Source organism: Canis lupus, chromosome 24 (assembly GCF_003254725.2).
Source record: "Canis lupus dingo isolate Sandy chromosome 24, ASM325472v2, whole genome shotgun sequence".
NCBI classification, from domain to species: Eukaryota; Metazoa; Chordata; class Mammalia; order Carnivora; family Canidae; genus Canis; species Canis lupus.
The window spans coordinates 47795047-47805000 of record NC_064266.1 but is presented as its reverse complement, the minus strand read 5'-3'; the positions used below and the strand labels follow the sequence as shown (position 1 = coordinate 47805000).

Genomic DNA, 9954 nt, shown 5'->3' with positions numbered 1-9954 from the left:
ACTCTGAACAGCGCCTCCAGGGTCCTTCAGCGGGTCCTGAGGAAGCCGGACTCCTATCATGGCGGACGTGGCCCCATGTGTTCCTGAGTCATAGACAATGGGTCCTGAGGACGAGAGGGGTCCTGTCACTGTGGATTATGCCTCACATCCTCCAGAAGCCTCCCCGCGGGTTCTGAGGAGGCCAGGCTCCTGTCACCATGGATGCGGCCCCACATGGGACTGAAGCCTACCTGCGGGTCCTGAGAAGGCCGGGGCTCCTGTCAGCGTAGACGCGGCCCCACGTCATCCCGAAGACTCACCGCAGGTCCTGAGGAGGCTGGGGCTCCTGTCAGCGTGGACGCGGCCCCACGTCATCCCGAAAACTCACCGTGGGTCCTAAGGAGGCTGGGGCTCCTGTCAGCGAGGACGCGGCCCCACATCTTCCTGAAGTCTCACTGCGGGTCTTGAGGAGACCAGGCTCCTGTCAGCGAGGACGGGGCTCCACATCCTCTGGAAGCCTCACTGCGAGTCCTGAGGAGGCCAGGGCTCCTGTCACCGTGGAGGCAGCCCCACATGGTCCTGAAGCCTACCCGCGGGTACTGAGGAGGCCGGGGCTCCTGTCAGCGTGGACGCGGCCCCACGTCCTCCTCAGGCCTCCAGAGCGCAGAGGGGCTCCTGTTACTGCTGGCGGACGAGGCCTACTGCGCACATGTGCCCTTGACCCGGGCCTCGGTTCGGGCGCCCCCTGCGGGACGCTCAGGAGCTGAAGGAAGCCGTGCAGGAGGCGGCGTCCCCACGCCCAGGGCCGGACCTGCCTCCTTCCAGGCTCCAGCTGAGACCTAGGAGGTTCACAAACGTCGCGCTGAAATGGAGCCCAACACCCGGCTTCCCCAGAAATACTTAAGGACAATGAATTGGAACACACAGGATGCGAAATGAAATGTGGACCAGACTTTTACCAAGTCCGCCGAGACTCACTCAACCCTCTTCCACTGTGGGCGGGACCGCGGGCTGGTGCAGCCGCCCTGGAAACAGTCAGGAGGCTCCTCAGGAAGTTACCGATAGACCTGCCCTGCGACCGGCAGGTGCACGGCCTGGAGCTCACTCCGAAGATACAGATGCAATGAAACGCTGGGACACCTGCGCCCCAATGTCTACAGCAGCCGGGTCCACAGTAGCCACACTGTGGGAGGAGCCTCGGTGCCTTCAGACAGATGATGGATAAAGAGGATGGGAGATAGATGATGGTCGTAGAGAGAGGAACGGTACTCAGCTATCAAAGAGAAGGAAATCTTGCCATTTGCAATGACGCGGATAGAACTAGAGGGATCATGTTAAGTGAAGTAAGTCAGTCGGGAAAGAGAATGACCGTGTGGTGTCATTCATAGGTGGAATTAAAGAAGCAAAGCAGATGAACTACTGTGAAGGGAAGGAAAAACAAATAAGATGAAAACAGATGCAGGAAATACAGACTCTTAATGATAGGAAACAAACTGAAGGTCGATGGAGGGGAGGGGGGAGGGGTTAACGGGGGACGGGCACGAAGAAGGGCAGGTGATGTCATGAGCACTGCTATTCTCTCCAACTGGTGAATCCCTGAATTCTACCTCTGAAAGTATAATACACTATACGGTAATTAATTGGGTTTAAATTAAATTAAGTTAAAAAAATCAGTTGTATCAGAGCACATTTCCTTCTGGACTCTCTGTTCTGCTCCTTCAGCTTATGCTGGAACCACCCCCTGTGGGTCTAAGTAGGCGCCACGCCTCGTCCATGGCCCAGCCCAGGGCTAGAACTCACGACCCCGAGATCAGGACCGGAGGTGAGGTCAGGAGTCGGATGCTTAACCGACAGAGCCAGCCAGGGGTCCGAGAACCGCACTGCTTTATCCTGTGTCTCTGTGACATCATTTGAAATAGGAAAGTGCTGCGTCCCACTCTGTCCTGCTTCTCCAATACTGATTTGCTGTCCGGGGTCATTTGTGGGGGCTGACGGATGTTAGGGTTGGTTTTTTTTTTCCTATTTCTAGGATCTACCACCATGATTTTGATAGGAATGACATTGAAACCGAGGGTGGCTTCAGGAACTGCGGACATTTTCACAAGATGAGGCTTCCACCCCATGAGCCCAGGACGACCTCCCAGAGCCTGGTATGGCTCAGGGCACAAGTCTTGTGCTCCTTTGGTTCAGTCTCATTATTTATTCTCTGTGATGCTCCTGAGAAGGGAGTCACGTCCTTCATTTCCTTCCTGAGTGCTCATTATCGGGACACAGCAAGGCTACTGAGCTCTGTAGGTTCAGTTGGTGTCCCGTGAATTTACTGAATTCAATCATTAGTTCTAACAGGTTTGGGTGTGGGCTCTTGGGTTTCCTGTTTCTAGTACCGCGTCTTCAGCAAATAGGGACAGTGTGACGTCCCCCTTCCAGGTGTGAAACCTTTGCTGTTTCCTGTCTGTTGACTACATTAGGACTTCCAGTGCTGAGAGGGGACCTCCTTGGCTTGTTCCTGCTCTTAGGGGAGACGATTTCAGGTTTTCACCCTTGAAGATGATGTCAGCTGCGGGCCTTCCTAGTGGCCTTTATTCTGTTGATAGACATTTCCTCAAAACCCACTATGCTTTTGATGTTGTATTTTGTCAAATGTTTTTTCTGCAACTCTTGAGAGGATCGTATGCTTTTTGTCCTTTCTCTCGTTTTTCTTTTTTTTTTTCGTTTTTCTTTTTTTTATGATTTTATTTATATATCCTTAAGAGACACAGAGAGACAGAGAGAGAAATGCAGAGACACTGGCAGAGGGAGAAGGCGGCTCCATGTAGGGAACCCGACGTGGGACTCGATCCCGGAACTCCAGGATCACGCCCTGGGCTGAAGACAGGCGCTAAACCGCTGAACCACCCGGGGCTGCCCCATGTCCTTTCTCTGCTTAATGTGATGGATCCTGCTGACTGATGGACAGAGGGGCCGTGGGTAGGACACGGGCGACATAGATGAACAATAGTAACAGCTATAAGCGTCTGGTTCGTAAATAAAATAAGTCACAGAAATTTAGAAAATACAGACTAGGGAATAGAGTCAGTACTGTTGTGACAACTATGTACGGGGACAGATGGTGACACCGCTTCTTGTGGAGGGAGCTGAGTAAGGCACAGAATTGTCAAGTCACTGGTTGTAGCCCTGAAACTACTGTCACATTGTGTGTTGACTGTACTTCAATAAATATCAAGGAAAAGGGGTTTCTGGTAGGACTCCCGGTGGGTCCGTGAAAGGTCATTACACACACGAAGGCACCTCTGCAGAGGGGATAAAGATGCTCACGTGTCTTCATGTTAATTTTTAGAAGATTTACTTGAGAGAGGGTGCAGTGGGGAGGGGCGGAGGGAGAGGGGAAACCTGGAGCGGATTCCTCAGCCAACGGAGCCCGAGCCCCACGCGAGGCTCCACGCCACAACCTCGAGATCCTGACCTGAGCCAAACTAAAGAGTCGACGTGGAACCGACTGAACCACCCAGGAGCCCCTCAAATGTTAAGTGCGACCCCATGCTGTGAACTCTGGGGGTCGGGGGGACATCTGTGACCTCCAGTCTGCCTAGAATGGTGGGAGGCCTGCAGGGCCCGAGGATGGGAACTGAGGATGTGGGAGGGTGCCTGCCTCCCCTTCCCGCCCAGCGTGGGGACAGGACCCTCCCCCGGGACCCTCGGCCTTCAAGGTGAAGGGCTAAGTGCTGATTGGACCCCGCCTGCCCACAGTGATGCTGCGGGACCCCACTCTGGGCGGAACTGTGGTGCTCCCGGGTTCCACCTTGCTGCCTGGTGCCAACTCTGCGTCCGCAGACCGTCCGAGGCCCTTGTGCTCCGGATCTGGCTCACAGCGACCTGACTCTCCTGCTCTCCCCAGTAGCCCAGTACTCGTCTCTCCTCAGTACCCCAACCCTCCCACTCTCCCCAGTACCCCCAACCCTCCCACTCTCCCCAGTACCCCAACCCTCCCTCTCCCCAGTACCCCAGTACTCCCACTCTCCCCAGTACCCCCACCCTCCCACTCTCCCCAGTACCCCAGTGCATAAAGAGGAGGCACTCACACAGCGACAGGTCATGGGTGAGTGACAGCTGATCCCTGCTCCCCGCGGGCCACAGTGGGGCCTGTGGGTCCGGGTGGGGGCACAGGCCTCCCGGGCTGGGGTCCACAACACCCTGACCCCCCATGCGATGACCGTGAGCAGCTCCTACAGCCCTTCCACAGCCCCACGGGGTGAGAGCGGCCACCCAGCTGCCCCCGTCCAGGGAAGGAGGCTGCAGTCGGAACTCAGGCATCTCCCCCGGGACCCCCGCTCCCCTGTAAGCCCTGTGCTGTGCAGGCAGGCACCCAAGCCATGACTTTTCCAGCCTGTCCTAGATGCATGGACCCCAACAGGGGTGACTGACACCCCCCCATCCCACCCTGTGCCCGCTGGGTCCCGTGAGCAGGCTTGCTCTTCACGCACTGGAACGTGGAGTCCCTCGTGCTCCCCCAGGCCCCCCTCAGGCTATTCACACATCGCTGCCCTCAGGGTGGGGAGTTTGGTCTCACTCTTGCTGGCATCAGGTTTTAATTTTGATGAAGTCCAGTCCGTCGCTTTCTCCCCTTGGTCGTGTGCTTGTGGAATCTAAGAGAAACCTTCAATCCCCGCTCCCCCCCAAGCCCGCAGGGACACTCGCTGGCCGGCCCACCCACCACCATCTCTGCGCCAGTCCCGGGCTGGGAGACGTCACCCCCGAGCATCAGGTGGGCAGTTCCCTGGAGCCCCTGGGTCCCCCACCCGTGTGCTCCTGATACCGGGGTGGGAGTGCTCTGTGACCCCAGCGTGACAGCGTGTCCTGGGACAGTGGCTGGGAAGGTAGACTGTAGGTGGGCGAGGGACAGACGGGCAGCGAGGGCCCATGTGTGATGCCTGATGTGTCCTCGGAAGGTTCTCACGCGCCGTCATTCTTGGATGTGTTTGGATTGCAGCATGATGCAGGAGGACCCGGAGACCCTGCTGGCCTTGCAAAGGGCCAATATCGTGGCCCAGTACCATCAGGTGAGGCCCAGAAGGGACCATAGACACTACACACCCATGACAGGGGGGACCATACCTGCAAGAGCAGGGGAGGCTCAAGAGGGGATCAGAGCCAAGGATGAGCCAGGTCAGCCCAGACAAGGACCATAGTCACCAGGAACAAGTGAGACCCTGGGGATGGTCCCGGTGTCAGTAGCAATTAAGGGTCCATCCTGGATCCTAGTCATTGGTAGCTGAGGAGCCCAGTCACCAGGTACAGGTGAGGCCCGGGTGGGTACCAGAGTCACCAGGTCCAGATGAAGACCACAGCTACCAGGTCCAGGTGAGCCCAGGTGGGGACCAGAGTCACCAGGTTCAGGTGAGGCCAAGGTGGGGACCACAGTCACAGATCCACATGAGGCTCAGGTGGAGACCAGAGTCACCTAGGTGAAGCCCAGTTGGGGACTAGAGTCACCAGGTCTGGGTGAGGCCCAACTGGGGACCAGTCACCAGGTCTGGGTGAGGGCCAGGTAGGGATCAGAGTCACCAGGTCAAGTGAGGCCCAGGTGGGGACCACAGTCACCAGGTCAGGTGAGGCCCAGATAGGAACCACAGTCACCAGATCCAGGTGAAGCCCAGTGGGGGACACAGTCACCGGGTCCAGGTGAGGCCACGGTGGGGATCACAGTCACCAGTTCCAGGTGAGGTCCAGGTGGGGACCAGAGTCACCAGGTCCCGGTGAGGCCAAGGTGGGGACCAGAGTCACCAGGTTCAGGTGAGGCCAAGGTGGAGACCAGAGTCGCAGATCCACATGAGGCCCAGGTGGGGACCAGAGTCACTAGGCTCAGGTGAGGCCCTGTTGGGGACCAGAGTCACCAGGCCCGGGTGAGGCCCAGTTGGGGACTAGAGTCACCAGGTCTGGGTGAGGCCCAGGTGGGGACCACAGTCACCAGGTCCGGGTAAGGCCCAGGTGGGGACCAGCATCACCGGTTCAAGGTGAGGCCCATGTGGAGACTACCGTCACCAGGTCCGGTTGAGGGCCAGGTAGGGATAAGAGTCATCAGGTCAGGTGAGACCCAGGTAGGGATCAGAGACACCAGGTCTGGGTGAGGCCCAGGTGGGGACCACAGTCACCAGGTCTGGGTGAGGCCCAGGTGGGGACCACAGTCACCAGGTCTGGGTGAGGCCCAGGTGGGGACCACAGTCACCAGGTCCGGGTGAGGCTCAGGTAGGGATCAGAGTCACCAGGTCCGGGTGAAGCCCAGTGGGGGGACCACAGTCACCGAGTCCAGGTGAGGCCCAGGTGGGGACCACAGTCACCAGGTCAGGTCAGGCCCAGGTGGGGATCGTCACTGATAGATAGAAGCAGGTGAGGCTGTCAGGCTGCGCCCACCGGGCAGACAGGCCCTTCCTCTGGTGCCCGGCCAATCTCAGAGGGTCGGCGCTCCCTCAGGATTCAGGGAAGGGAGGAGCCCTTCTGCTCCCTCCTGTCTGTCCCCATTTCCCTGCTCTGATCAGTCCCCACCACGGAGCCCCCTCTGTTGCAGGCACACCAAGCAGGGTCTCCGCAGGACCTGTCACTGTGCAAGGTCACCGACCACCAGGGCTTTCTGCAGTGAGTCCCCTGAACACCCCTCATCCATCTCAGGGAGGGTGGCATTTGCAGGAACACCTCTCTGGAGGCTGACCCCCCCAGGTCGGGACCTCGTCCCCTGGAGCCCTCTGAGGGCCATGTCTGCACTGGGCTGCAGCTGAGAGACCCCAGAGGACGACCCGGGACATGGGCAGGAAGGGAGCTGGGCCCGGGGGAGGCCCCTGGACACTCAGAGGAGGGGCCCCCACGCCTGCTTTGGGCAGGCCCAGGTGTCTGCCTCCTGCATCCGGGGGGGGGGGGTGTCCAGTCCCTCCAGCAGGGGATCCTGCCTGTGAGGGGCTCAGGGGCCGGGGCATGCTCTCCGTAAGGGTCGGCCTGGTCTGGGGCGAGTCTGCAGGGGTGCTCTCACCCACAGCCTCCAGCCAGGGTCCCCACAGTCCCGAAGGCTTCTGCGGGGCTGCAAGTAGATGCCGGGGACCAGGCCAGGGCAGGGAGTCGGGGGCCGCAGAGGGAGGGCCCGACCAGGCAGGAGGAGGGAAGAGGAGGAGGGGGCTGCCCTGGGCGGGAACGAGGGAGGGGACAGCCCAGTGGCCTAGGTCTCAGGGGATGAGGCTGATGGGTCAACAGCCCCACGAGAACCTGACGGTCGCTGGAGACCCCAGGTGGGGCCCCCTCAGCCCTGCTCATGGCCCGGTGGCTGCTGAGATGGCTCAGGGGTGGTAGTGCTCAGGGGCTCCAACAGGACAGGAGGTGAAATGGGCCAGGGTGGCAGAGGGGACAGCAGGGGGATGGCCAGGGGGCAGGGGGAGGCCGGCTGGACGCTGGGCAGTCAGGCCCTCGGGAGGCGGGGGGACCTCAGCAGGACGGTCACGGGGCACCCGGGCCATGCTGATAGCTCTCGGGCTGGTCCATCGAGGAGGGGGGCAGGTCACCCCCTGGGGGCACCGAGGGGTCCCCGCCCAGCCCACCACCAGCAAACACCCTTCTCAGACCCCCCAGACGCTGCCCCCGCCCACCCTCAGGCCGCTGGCAGCCCCTGCCTTCCCTGGAGGAGCCCTGCCCTCCCCAGGCCCCTGGGTGCAGACGGGGGTGCGGGTGTGTGTGGCTGTGGGGTCGGGGCCTCGGGGCTCTGCGTCTCTTGCCTTCCAGGGACAAGGAGCTGCCCGGCCCCAGCCCCCGCGAGGCCAAGGTGAGAGCCCATCCTGGGCCCCGGGCAGGACGTGGAGGGGGCTGGGGCCAGCTGTCTGCACCCCATCCCCCAGGACATCCCAGGGCGTCTCCCCAGTCCCCCGTCCCAGCGCTGCACGGGCTGCCGGGAGCGCACCCCAGACCCGGAGCCGCGGTCCACGGGGGGCCCTGTGCCTTCCGGGCTCCTCCGGGTCCCGCGGGGGACTGGACGCGGCCCGAGCGCCCACCTCCTGCAGCTGGAGCCTCACCTGCGGCCCCCGCTTGTCCTCTTCCAGAAACTCCGCCAGGAGACCCGGTGCGCGGACAAATGGATAAAAATGCTCAAGCAATGGGACCGCTACCTCCCCAGCGAGAAGGTGGGGCGCTGGGTGCCCCCAAGGGCTCTCTGTCCTGATGGGGCTGGGGGGCCGCCCTCAGTGTCCTCCTGCCCCGTCCTCGGGGGAGCCCCCTGCCTGGGGAGAGTCTGCTGGGAGCCTGAGCCTCCCCAGGCCCCGGGACGGCGGTGGGGGAGCGTCAGGTCTGGGCCACGGTCCCTGCTCCTTGTGGGGGACGGGGCCCAGCTCCAGGGAGACCCAGCCTCTCCGCAGACACCCTGGAGCCGAAGCCGGAAACTTCTAGATGCCTCGTGTTCCCTGGGCTCCAAGGGGCCGCCCAGGGCCCCTCTCACCAGCACTGCCTTCCTCCCCACAGCTGCGACGCCTGGTCTACAAGGGGGTCCCGCCCCAGGTGCGGGGACAGGTGTGTCTGCGATTGCTGAAAGTCGACCAGGTTAAGGCCAGGAATGCCAGGAAATACCAGGTGGGACCCGTCCACTCCCCGTGGACCCTCGGTCCCCTCCCTGCCCAGGGCTGACCCTCCATGTCCCCTCCCCACCCGGGCTGATCCTCCATGTCCCCTCCCTGTCCAGGGCTGACCCCCTGTCCCCTCCCCTCCAGGCTGAACCCCCATGTCCCCTCCCCACCCAGGCTGAACCCCCGTGTCCCCTCCCCACCGAGGCTGACCCCCCATGTCTCCTCCCCACCCGGGTTGATCCTCCATGTCCCCTCCCTGTCCAGGGCTGACCCTCAGTCCCCTCCCCACCCACGACAGCTGGGCACAGGCCCTCACGCAGGCCCCGCGGGCACGGTGGGCACTGCCGCTGTCCCCAGCCTCCCAGGGGAAGGGTGGAGGTTCCTGCAGGACACACTCCCATGGTGGCCCCAGGGCTCCCTGCCCAGGATGGCAGCTGCTGACAGGTCGGGGTCTGTGTCCCTGACGCCGGCTCTTCCTCCCAGGGTCTCCCCGCAGGAAATGAAGGAGGCGGCCCTGGTCTCCTCCCGGGACATCATGCAGATCGACCTGGACGTCAACTGCACGTTCCGCAGTCACACCATGTTCTGGGACCACTACGGGGTCGGGTGAGGCTGCTGGGCCAGCGGGGTGCGGGGGCTGGGAGAGGCCCGGGGGCTTCTGTGCAGGGGACACGGGGTCTCCGAGGCCGGGGGGAGCGACGGCAGCAAACACACTGCCACATGGTAGGGTGCTGGGGATGACCCCCCGTGCCCCCACCCCCAGGGTCTTGGGGATGGGGAGGCCCCAGGATGGGGCCTCCAGGGGTCACCATCTGAGCTGAACCCCAAGGGGGTGAGGGGCTGCCCCGTGAAGAGCAGGGGGCCAGGGTGGGGGCGTGGGGGGCAGGAAGGGGACCTGGGGGCCGGGGTGCATGGCCGCGGCTGGACCGGGACACATGGACCCGACGAGGGTCGGACAGATCAGGGTGACACCCACCCTCGGTGCTTTATGTACTTCTGAATTCTGGGCATTTTATCTTAGACAATTTGCAGTTGGTGAGCACACATAGCATGACGACCCCCAGATGCCGCCCCGGTCCAGGCAGGCCCTGCGCTGAGCACACGGGGCCCCAGGGGCAGGGGCAGGGGTCACAGCAAACCCCAGACTGGGGTTGCCTTTATCTGTAGACGTCTCCGTGTGCACCTTAGAGAAGGGGGTGCCCTGTGTCTGCAGCCCCCCACCCCATCCCCTCAACCACCGCCCCCACGCCATCCCCCTACATCACCCCCCACACCGTCCCCCACACCCCCAGTCCCCCCACCCCTACACTATCGGTCCCACCCCCCCCACAAGGACGTGGTGCAGCTGCCCCCTGTGGGACATGCTCAGCCTCCCCGGCCACCTTGG

General features: G+C 62.0%; 1 long non-coding RNA gene across 1 annotated transcript; it reads left to right on the top strand.

Annotated features, from left to right (window-relative positions):
* The first annotated feature begins 4916 nt into the window (after positions 1-4916).
* On the top strand, positions 4917-7777 carry LOC125753543 (uncharacterized). The gene is made up of 3 exons (XR_007405627.1): positions 4917-5036; positions 6542-6609; positions 7738-7777. It is a non-coding gene; the product is annotated as an uncharacterized LOC125753543 (long non-coding RNA).
* The last annotated feature ends 2177 nt before the right edge of the window (positions 7778-9954 follow it).